This window comes from Oratosquilla oratoria, unplaced genomic scaffold, assembly GCF_046742065.1.
Source record: "Oratosquilla oratoria isolate Oo_2021 unplaced genomic scaffold, ASM4674206v1 SCAFFOLD108, whole genome shotgun sequence".
Classification (NCBI taxonomy): Eukaryota; Metazoa; Arthropoda; class Malacostraca; order Stomatopoda; family Squillidae; genus Oratosquilla; species Oratosquilla oratoria.
The window spans coordinates 390,614-400,544 of NW_027467465.1; positions in this window are offsets into that span (position 1 = coordinate 390,614).

Sequence of the window (9,931 nt, forward strand, 5' to 3'; positions counted from 1 at the left end):
CCACGCAAGTGAAGCGAGTCGGCACACATACGAAAAAGGATGACGCCACAGGTGATTAAATTCAAGCGAACAACAACAGACAAGGATCACTTTCATTTTTGTTCCTGCAGTTTTTACTAGACTTGTGGCAGATTACATACAGCATGTCTATGTTGAGCAATCGTGCCTCGTATGCTCCCAAGTACCTTGCAGGTCCTTGCACAGTTTGCCGAAAACATGCTCCTCGACAATAAGATAAGGCAGCTGAATCCACTTAACCAAATAAAGTGGAAACCACTTGTTTTGTTATCAGTGTGGGAAAGCCATGTTGAAATAATTAACCCCTGTCTTGCCATACGGTATTTAGAAGATATTTGTTCCAGATTTTTCTCCAGATTCTTCTTTCTTCGTCTCTTTCTTCTTTAAGGTTGGCCTTCGGCAGGCATGAAAAGGGTTTTGACGGGTCGTCGTGGGCCAGCCAGCTTTGAACCACCTCTGAACCTTGACGTCATAAATTCTGTGTAAAATACGTTAGCGATGGGTTTAAACGTAATGTGGTCTCGCAGTGCTACTTGTTGTGGAGCACATCATTACAAAGAATTACAAAGGCGGAGCATGCCGACAGGAGACCTTTTGATCCATATCTAGGTCGGATGCAAAAAAAAAAAAAACATTAATAATAAAATAATAAATAAAAACTATAATGTAAATAACAAATAAAATACATAAATAAATGCATAGGTATAGTTAAAATAATAAACAAACAGGTAAATAGTAAATAATAATAAATTGACATATAACTAATACATACATACATATACCAAGGCTTTTTCCCCCTTCCAAGGGAGGTAGCCAAAAAGGGAAAGGCATAAAAACACTCCCACCCATTTCATCCCTAAATACACTTCACACCCCTCCCACCCTCCCTCTCATCTGAGCACCATAACTAATAATAAATGAAAATCAGACAGACAAATGATAACAAAACAAAAACAAATAATATAAGATAAATTATAATCACTACAGCATCTTAGGTATTTATCTAAATGATTCTTAAAGCTTCGAACTGAACTACATTGCACTACCTGTGCAGGAAGTTTATTCCATTCATTAACTACACGGTTGGCAAAGTTGTTTCTACCTACTTCCAAATTGAATCTATTTCCGGACAGTTTGAGACCATTGTTTCTTGTCTGAAAACTAGATTGACGACTAACGGCAGCACTCGTGAATTCGAGCCATTTTCCCGTTGAAAAGGCACAAGGTGGTGTGCTTGTTACGCAGACAGCTAGTTTTGGTTACGACTTACGATGCACAGCATACATAGGTGCTGGTCCGCCGAAAGTAAATCATTCAAGCAACTTCATACTGTGTCTGTCTTGGTACTGATCGTGCTCAGGACTTTAGCTCATCGTGTTTTCATGGTAATTGTATAAAATGTAGTGCATTAATTCCAGCACGGGTCACAAGTTTGCTCATTGTTGATTTGATTTTGATTTGGTTTAACGTCGTCACAAAACCCTTGTATCAGGAGGCTAGGGCTTGGTAGTGTAGAATTTAATGGACCATGTACTCGGTGTGCTGTGATGCATGAGGGGGTGAGGGAGTATGTATGAGAAATAAATTGACACAGCCCGAAGGGATTTCTCCCCGTCTTCTCCTTTTCTGCATGAGGGGACAGAGAGAGAGAGGGGGGGGGAGTCGCCGAATTAATGAAGCGGCCTTGCTGTGTCTTGCGACACTGTTTCTGACCCAGGGCAGTGGACAGGATGCAGGGATGACCCGTCATCCAGGAGGTGCCAAGATGTGAGGGAGGGAGGAGGGGAGTGGAGTGTGTAGGAGATGGAATGGGTGGGAGTGGTTTCTATGCCTTTTTCTTTTTGGCTACCTCCCCGTGTAAGGGGGAAAAAGCCTTTGGTATATGTATGTATGTATGTACTTTGTCCTACTCGCTGGTGGCAGGGCTCGAAGCACCGTCCCGTCCCGGCGATCGGTGCCTCGTGTAGCAAGACCCTAATTAACCTGCTCAGCCAGCCAGGCAGCATCCTGCTCATTGTATGTATGGCAAGCCCATGATATTTCAAACCACTTGAGGATAGGGATGATTCGCCTTTGTATCTGAAAGTTCAGTATATCCAAAAGTATTTCTTGCAAGATGCATGCTGGCCAAGTGTATTAGGCACCACTACTTGTGGCAGAGGTTGGTTGGTTGTTGTGATGGCAGTTTGAACCCTCCCACCAGTGAGTTGGACCAAGTGCATGGTTGATTAAATGACATGCTACAATGACCTCTGTAAGGGGCATCATCCTAACCTCCTGATATGGGGGAATTTGCGACCGTTGATCCGAATCAGTAATTTTTTTTTCCTATAACTAATATGTCGCACATGTAGATACAGTACAACAACAATGAAGTATAATGGATTACAAGGTATTTTTGCAGTGCTGTAATTTGATAGAGTTGATGAAAGTATTAGGATGGTTTGGACACATGGAAAGAATGAGTGAAGAAAGACTAGTAAAAGAGGTATGGAAGGCAGATGTGGAGGGAGTGAACATGAGGGGACGTCCTAGGATGAGGTGGATGGATGGGATGAAGGGGGCTTTGGGGAAGAGGGGAATGTCTGTTGAGGAAGGACGGGAGAGGACAGAAGACAGGGGTGAATGGAGAATGGTTGTATATGGATGATGATGTGATGCATGAGGTGAAATGGATGGGGGGTGAGGTAGTATGTGTGAGCAAAATTTGACGCAGCCCGAAGGGATTTCTCCCCGTCTCCTTTTATGCAATTGGGGGTCGCCGATTTAATGAAGCGGCCTTGCTGTGGATGTGCTGTGACTTGCGACACTGCTTCTGACCCAGGGCAGTGGACAAGGTGCAGGAATGACCCGTCATCCAGGAGGTGCTAAGATGAGAGGGAGGGTGGGGTGTGTGGAGTGTATTCAGGGATGGAATGGGTGGGAATGATGTTATGCCTTTTCCTTTTTGGCTACCTCCCTTGTAAGGGGGAAAAAGCCTTGGTATATGTATGTATTATCATTATCATCATTATTATCACCATTATCATTATCACCATCATTATCGTTATCACCATCGTTATCATTATCACCACTATCATTATCACTATCATTATAACCATTATCATTAACACCGTCATTATCATTATCACCATCATTATAATTATCACTATCACCATCATTATCATTATCATCATCGTTATTATCATCATCATTATCATTATCACCATTATAATTATCATTATTATCATTATCATCATCATATAATGTCAGTGAAGGACAAGATATAATTTTAGGAAGGGATACCGGACAGAATGTCAATGAAGGCCAAAATATCATGATAGGATGTAATGACAGTGGAAGACAAAATATCACGATGGGATGTAATTATAGTGGAGGAAAAAATATCACGGTAGGATATAATGTCACTGGAGGACAAAATATAATTTTAGAAAGGGATGCCGGACATAATGTCACTGAACGACGGGAGGCCGGCGTGAATCACGGTGATGAAGGGGGACAAAATGTACAAAAGAGATCGGATGACCGTGATCGACCAGATGTCCGTGATGGGGGAAATGTTAATGAGGCATTGAACGTCAATGAAGGACCAAATAATAATATAGAGCAAGGTATAAATGAAAAACAAAATGATAATGTAAGACATGATATTGAAATTCAAAATGTGTCAAAAAGAAATAATCACGAGTTTCTTAAAACCATGTACTTTAATGCTCGTAGTATTAGAAACATTTCAAGAAATACAGGCGTATGTCAAAAGCGAAAATCTCGATATGATAGGAATAACTGAGACATGGTTAAATGGTACAGAGTTCGAAGCTGAATTTAATATTGCGGGATTTAAACACTCATCAGGATAGAAACCACAAGAAAGGTGGGGGTGTTCTATTGTACGTTAAAAACAATGTTCATGCTTATGTTTTAGAGAAAGTGAAACAGGATGCATATGATAGTTTGTGGGTTGAGTTAACCCAAACAAATGGACAAAAAATGAATATAGGTGTAATATATAGGCCAAAGACATTATCATTAGCAGACGACAAACTGTTATTTCAAGAACTGTCTAGTTTCTGCAACCGGGATTTATTGATAATGGGTGATTTCAATTTTACTGACATTGATTGGATGACCCTTGAACATGGCCATATAGGTAGTCGCTTGATTGATTTTCTTGGTGACAATTACTTAATTCAGCATGTAAAAGAGCCCACAAGATATGGAAACTTACTCGATCTTTTGATCACTAGCCGCGAAAGCATGGTAACTGATGTAGAAGTCGGTGAATCTGTTGCAAATAGCGATCACAACCTAGTTAGATTCAAACTCCTAAACAATTTTAGAATAGATACTTGTGTTTCTAAAATACCCGATTTCAGTAAAGCTCAGTTCATGGGACTACGTCAGGAGCTTCAGCTTACAGATTGGGAGGCAAAATTAAACGAAAGACCTGTAGATCAGATGTGGGAAATATTTCAAAATACGCTCACTAAGATGATTCAAACTTACATTCCTTTTAAGGACAGAAGTCACCCAAATCAGGCTCGCCCAAAGTGGCTCGACAAAGAAACTGAAAAAAGTATTGGTAAAATGAGACAGGCTTATAAGAAATATAAGTGCTCGGGTGCATCTAATGACTGAAAGTTATGTATCAATACAGAGATTTAAAAAAGACAATAAGAAAAAGAAAACGACAATACGAAATGAACATCGCTGATAAATCCAGAGAACCCCAAAGAATTCTATAGTTACATTAGAGATAAAAAGGTTGTTAGGAATCACATTGGTCCACTATTATCTGCTGACGGTCAACTTGAATATTCAAATGAAGGAATGTGTAATATCTTAAACAATTATTTTAGCTCGGTATTCGTAAACGAAACACCTCAAGGTGAATTCCAAACTGAAACCTGTGAAAAGTCTGGGGTAAACTTACTACGGTAAATATAACAAAAGAAAAAATTAAAAGGTGTATAGACAAACTCAAAGTTAATAAAACACCAGGGCCTGACGGTTGGCATCCAAGAATCTTAAAGGAAATGAAAAATGAGATTGTTGTTCCATTATAAATTATTTTCAAGAAATCCATCATATCCGGAGATGTCCCAAGAGAATGGAAGCTAGCTAACGTTACTCTCATATTTAAAAAAGGTGACAAAAAGAAACCAAATAACTATAGGCCTATAAGTTCGACTTCAATCGTAGGAAAAATAATGGATACTATCATCAGAGATGCTATCGAACATCATTTAGAAAGTAACCGTTTGATAAATGATAGCCAGCATGGTTTCAGACGGAAACGTTCTTGCGTGACTTACTCGAATTCTACAACACAGTTATCTCGAATTATGACAAAAGAAACAATATAGATTTAGTATATCTAGACTTTGCAAAAGCTTTTGATACCGTCCCACACGAAAGACTACTTATTAAATTAGCTTTGCATGGAATAAGTGGTAGCCTATTAAGTTGGACTAGTAATTGGTTGAATGGTCGAAAACAGAGAGTTGTTTTAAATGGAAAAACTTCTGGATGGAAAAGTGTTGCAAGTGGAGTTCCTCAGATTTCCGTTCTTGGGCCACTTCTATTCATAGTATATATAAATGATATAGACCATGGACTAAAATCTGTTTCCAATCTGCTGATGATACAAAACTGTGCGGAATGGCAAATGATCACTCAAACCAAGTAGATATTCAAGAAGATTTAGATAAATTACAGCAATGGTCTGAAAAGTGGCTAATGAAATTTAACAAGTAAATGCAAGGTAATGCACATAGGTAAAAACAACAGTAAGTACGATTACAAGTTATTTGGAAATTCGTTAACAAAAGTGGATAGTGAAAAAGATCTCGGCGTAATTATCAGTAACGACCTCAAATCATCCAAGCAGTGTATTTCAGCCTCTGAGAAAGCAAATAAGATTCTAGGACTGATTGCGCGATCTTTTGATTTCAAAAGTCCATCACTCATTAACATACATACATACATATACCAAGGCTTTTTCCCCCTTCCAAGGGAGGTAGCCACAAAGGGAAAGGCATAAAAACACTCCCACCCATTTCATCCCTAAATACACTCCACACCCCTCCCACCCTTCCTCTCATCTGAGCACCTCCTGGATGACGGGTCATCCCTGAACCCTGCCCACCGCCCTGGGTCAGAAGCAGTGTCGCAAGACACAGTACATCCACAGCAAGGCCGCTTCATTTAATCGGCGACCCCCCCTCTCCGTCCCCCTTTGCATATAAAGGGAGGACGGGGAGAAATCCCTTCGGGCTGCGTCAAAATTTACTCACACATACTACCCATTCCTCCTCATGCAGTCACAACATCATCCATATACAACCATTCTCCACTCACCTCTGTCTTCCGTCCTCTCCCTTCCTTCCTCAACAGACATTCCCCTCTTCCCCAAAGCCCCCTTCACCCCATCCATCCACCTCATCCTAGGACGTCCCCTCATGTTCACTCCCTCCACATCTGCCTTCCATACCTCTTTTACTAGTCTTTCTTCACTCATTCTTTCCATGTGTCCAAACCATCCTAATATTCTTTCATCAACCCTCTCTCCCAAATCCTTTTTCACCCCTGTTCTCCTCCTCACCTCCTCATTTCTCACTCTATCTAGCCTAGTAACCCCCACCATACTTCTCAGACACCTCATCTCAAACACATTCAAACTCCTTCTCTCTTCTTCTCTTATGTTCCACGTTTCTGCCCCATACAGTGCTGTTGGCACAATCACTCCTTCATACAGTCTCCTCTTAGCATCCATTCCCAAATGTCTATTTCTCATTACACTCTTTAAACCACCAAGGCATTTACTCGCTTCTCTCAATCTACATTCTACCTCCACCTTCACTCCACCTTTTCCTGCTACACTTGCACCCAAGTATCTAAAACTATCCAATTCCTCCAGTCGCTCTCCCTTAATGTTCACTTCCAGTCTACTGCCACTTTCACCCCTTGTACATCTCATCACCTTACTTTTACCCACATTTATCTTTAGCTTTCGTCTATCACATACTCTCCCAAACTCTGCCACCAGCTTCCTCAATCCTTCCTCTGACCCTGCCACAAGCGCAGTGTCGTCCGCAAACAACAGCTGGCTCACCTCCCACTTTTCTCCATTTTCTTTAACCATCTCCAATCCCTGACTCACTACCCTAGCATTCACCTCTCGCACCACCCCATCCATGTATAAGTTGAACAGCCAGGGCGACATAACGCATCCTTGACGAAGTCCCACCTTTACTTCAAACCACTCACTCTCTCCATTTCCAATCCTAACACATGCTCTACTACTCACATAAAAACTCTTGACAGCTCCCAAAAGCTTTCCTCCTATCCCATAAATCTGCATAACCTCCCACAGTGCCTTTCTGTCTACCCTATCATAAGCCTTTTCCAGATCCATAAAAGCCCAAAAAACATCCTTCCCCTTTCCTATAGCTTTCTCACATATCTGTCTTACCACAAAGATCTGATCTACACAACCTCTACCCGTCCTAAATCCACACTGTTCCTCACCAATTACTCCTTCTGTTCCTCTCCTAATCCTCTCAATTAAGATTCTCCCATAAGCCTTCCCTACTACACTCAACAGGCTAATCCCTCTGAAATTACTACATTCACACTTGTCCCCTTTTCCCTTGTAAAGAGGAACTATACAGGCACTACTCCAGTCCTCCGGTACTCTACCCTCTCTGCAGCAAACATTAAATAATCTCACCAACCAGTCCACCATCACTGAACCTCCCTTTTTCAGACATTCTGCATGACATCCATCCAGACCAGGTGCCTTACCTGCTTTCATCATCTTTGCAACTGCCTTCACCTCATCCTTCCTTATTTCTCCTTCATTCTCCTCACTCATCACTTTCATTTTTTTCGTATTTCCCACTGCAGCTATCTTTCCTTCCCTATCCTCCTTCACATTCAGCAACTCCCTAAAATATTCTGCCCATCTTCCCCTCACTGCCATCTCTTCCATTATCAACTCTCCATCTGTACCTTTTACCTTTTCTTCCCTACTTGATTCGCCTCCTCTTCCTCTCTTAATTTCTTTCCAAAACATCTTTTTATTACTTTCAAAATTTTCTGTCATACTCCTACCCCATTTCACATCTGCTCTCCTCTTTGCCTCCTTTACCTTTTGCTTTACTTCTCTTTTCTTTTCTTTGTACGTCTCATATGACTCCCCTGTCCTCTTTTGTAACCAATCTGTGAATGCTCGCTTCTTCTCTTCTACAACCTTCTTTGTTTCCTCATCCCACCATTCACTACCCTTTCTTCTATTTCCCCCTGTCCTTCTTGTTCCACACACCATCCTTGCACACTTTAAGACTCCCTCCTTGAACCATCCCCATTCCTCCTCCACACCCATCTCTGCTCTATCCTTTACTCCCTCCCACTCCTTCAGCTTCTTTTCGTACTCCTTCTCCTTTTCCTTTTCATTCAAGGAGTTCACTCTAAGAACCTCCCTACCTTTTGTCCCTTTCCTCCTTCTCCATCTATCCTCCACTCTCAACTTACCTTCCACCAAAAAATGATCTGATATTCCCCCACCCTCTCCCCTTAGCACATGTACATCCTTAACTCTTCCTATCATAATCCTATTTACCACTACATAATCCATTAGCGCTCTATCTACCACCCTTCCCTCCACCACCCTCTCCCATGTGTACTTATGCTTGACTTTCTTCCGAAACACTGTATTTGCTATCATCAACTCTCTTTCTAGACACATTTCCACCATCAACTCTCCACTACGATTCTTTCCTGGAACTCCACACTTCCCAACCACTCCATCGATTGGACCATTTCCCACTCTAGCATTAAGGTCTCCCAGTACTATTACATTGACATTTCTTCCTAAACCCTCTATGCACTCATTTAAATCTATCCAAAAGGCCTCCCTTTCTTCCATGCTCTTCTCACTGCCCGGCCCATATGCACTTACAAAGACCCACATCTCCTTTCCCAGTTTCACCTTCATCCACATTATCCTTGAGGAAACCTTCCACTCCACACTCCACTCATTAACAAGCTATATAAATCGTTAGTTCGTCCACATTTGGAATATGCTGTTTCTGTATGGTCACCGAATCTCATTAAAGACATTGAGAGACTGGAAAAAGTACAACGGCGAGCCACAAAACTGACTCCAAATATCAAAAATAAATCGTACGAAAATCGACTAAAACATATGAATCTGTTTTCCCTAAAAAAGCGTAGACTCAGAGGTGACTTGATCTAAAGGGAATTGACAACATCAAAATGTTCACATTGAATGAGAATCAGACAAGAAACAATGGTCTCAAACTATCCGGAAATAGATTCAATTTGGAAGTAGGTAGAAACAACTTTGCCAACCGTGTAGTTAATGAATGGAATAAACTTCCTGCACAGGTAGTGCAATGTGGTTCAGTTCGAAGCTTTAAGACTCATTTAGATAAACACCTAAGCAAGATGCTGTAATGATTACAATTTATTTTATATTTGTTTTTGTTTTGTTATCATTTGTCTGTTTGATTTTCATTTATTAGTTATGTGTCAATTTATTATTTACTGTTTACCTGTTTGTTATTCAACTATACCTATGCATTTATTTATGTATTTTGTTGCATACATTATTGTAGTTTCTTATGATTTTTTTTTTCGCATCCGACCTAGATATGGACCAAAAGGTCTCCTGTCGGCATGCTCCGCCTTTGTAATCCTTTGTAATAAAAAAAAAATTGATGGTTTGTACGGAGCTGCCTAATGTAGGCCTTATGGTCTCCTGCAGTCTCCTTTATTCTTATGTCCTTATGTTGTATGTGTGATATAAAAAGAGTCATTAAAATATTTTAAAATTTTGAACTGTTGTGGTATTTTTCCATTAATCTCTTTGGTACGAGTCAGATGATCG